The sequence below is a fragment of the Peromyscus californicus genome, unplaced genomic scaffold, assembly GCF_007827085.1.
Source record: "Peromyscus californicus insignis strain IS unplaced genomic scaffold, ASM782708v3 Scaffold_7__1_contigs__length_154581171, whole genome shotgun sequence".
In the NCBI taxonomy this organism is placed as follows: Eukaryota; Metazoa; Chordata; class Mammalia; order Rodentia; family Cricetidae; genus Peromyscus; species Peromyscus californicus.
This window is the reverse complement of record NW_026294595.1, coordinates 27,482,296-27,483,965: the sequence shown is the minus strand read 5'-3', so window position 1 is coordinate 27,483,965 and position 1,670 is coordinate 27,482,296. Positions and strand designations below refer to the sequence as shown.

The 1,670-nt window shown below is 51.4% G+C and overlaps 1 pseudogene; it reads right to left on the bottom strand.

Moving 5' to 3' along the window:
- Window positions 1-666: 666 nt before the first annotated feature.
- LOC128102034 (ADP-ribosylation factor-like protein 2) lies at window positions 667-1,230 on the bottom strand (annotated as a pseudogene).
- Window positions 1,231-1,670: the final 440 nt, after the last annotated feature.

The window sequence follows — 1,670 nt, the reverse complement described above, 5'->3', positions numbered from 1 at the left end:
TTAACAGGTAATAATCTCTGAGGCGTTAGGTTGGGCAGGCAGATACAAAATTAGTTGGCCAGGAACATGCTTAAGGAACACTTTGCAAAAACTCCAGGACCAATCAAGAAGTGTTTGAACATGGAGTATCTGAGGGAAGAGATGGATCAATAGACTCTCTTGAGGTTGCGGGAGCACAGGGAACATGCCCAAGAGTAAACAAGTGGGGGTTACTGGGGTTGCAAAGGTCATGCTTCTGTTCCTACGGCACAGGACGAAGAGAGCCAGGTTGGAATGCACCTGAAACTGTGCTTAACTTTTTTCACATCAATATATGAGGCTTAGCATAGTCTTGAAGACACTAAAGAGAGACACGGGGAGATAGATGATCAGAGTGTAACTTTTTTTTTTTTTTGGACTGGGAAAGGAATGTTTTATTCTCACTGCTGGACAGAGGCGACACCTAGGACCTTGGTAGCAGCAGGTAGTCCCTCCCAGTTCAGCCTTTCCTTTTAGCATGGCAGCTGGAGGCCACTTTGGGAGCCAGGGTGACAGCCCTGGCCTAGAGGGGGAGCAGCAGTGGGTAGCAGTAGCAGCAGCAGCAGCAGATCACGGCGGGATTGGGAGTGTCAGTCTGGCCGGCTGGTGCCTGTCCCCCAAAGCTGGTGTCTGATGTGGGCCTGGACAGTGAGCTGGGGACACTGAAGAAGCTCAGTCAGCAGTAAAGACACTACTGGAAATGTCATCGAGGAGCCAGTCGATGCCAAGCAGCAGGTCCTCCCCGGTGATGGCACTGCAGCCCTGGATGGAGGATGGAGGCCAGGTCCAGGGCCTCCTGAGTAGCATTAGAGGACAGTGCTCCAGGCAGGTCCTGCTTGTTTGCAAAGATGAGGAGGGTTGCTCCAGCCAGGCGCTCCTCCACCAGCAGGCTCTGCAGTCCTGCACGCGCTGGCGGTCGGCACTGTCCACCACCCAGATGAGGTCCTCTGCGCTCTCAAAGTAGTTCCGCCAGTAGGAGCACAGACACTTCTGGCCCCCCACATCCCAGATGTTCAGTCTGAATCCCCAGTGCTCTAGGGTCTTGATGTTGAAACTCAGTGTTGGGGAGATGGTGTCCACATCTTCCCCGTTGAACTTCTTGAGGATGGGTGTTTTGCCAGCATTGTCCAAGCCAAGCATGAGCAGCCGCAGCTCTCCCTCTTTCTGCTTCATCTTCTTCAGAATGGTCAGAAGCCCCATGATCCCGTAGCCCCCTCCGCCCGCCATTTCTTCTAGTCCCCCAGAGTGTAACTTTAAGTACAGTTGTTGTCCATGGAAGCTGCCAACCTTGTGACTGAAAGGATTTCTTTCTTTTCTTTCCTTTTTTAAAATTAATTAATTAATTTTTTTTTTTGGTGACAGGGTTTCTCTGTGTAGCCCTGGCTATCCTGGAACTCACTATGTAGACCAGGCTGGCCTCAAATTCACAGAGATCCACCTGGCTCTGCCTCCCAAATGCTGGGATTAAAGGTGTGCGCCACCACTGCCCAGCTGGGGAGTCCTTTCTTATAAGAGGGTCTCCTCAGCCACACTGGGACATTGAACCTAAGGGCTTAGGCAAATCATGGTTTTCTGTAGCTGCTCAATGATTCAAAGTCAATCCCAGGTACCCAGAACCACCAAATGTCCCCTGAAAGTCCAAGAAGTCCACT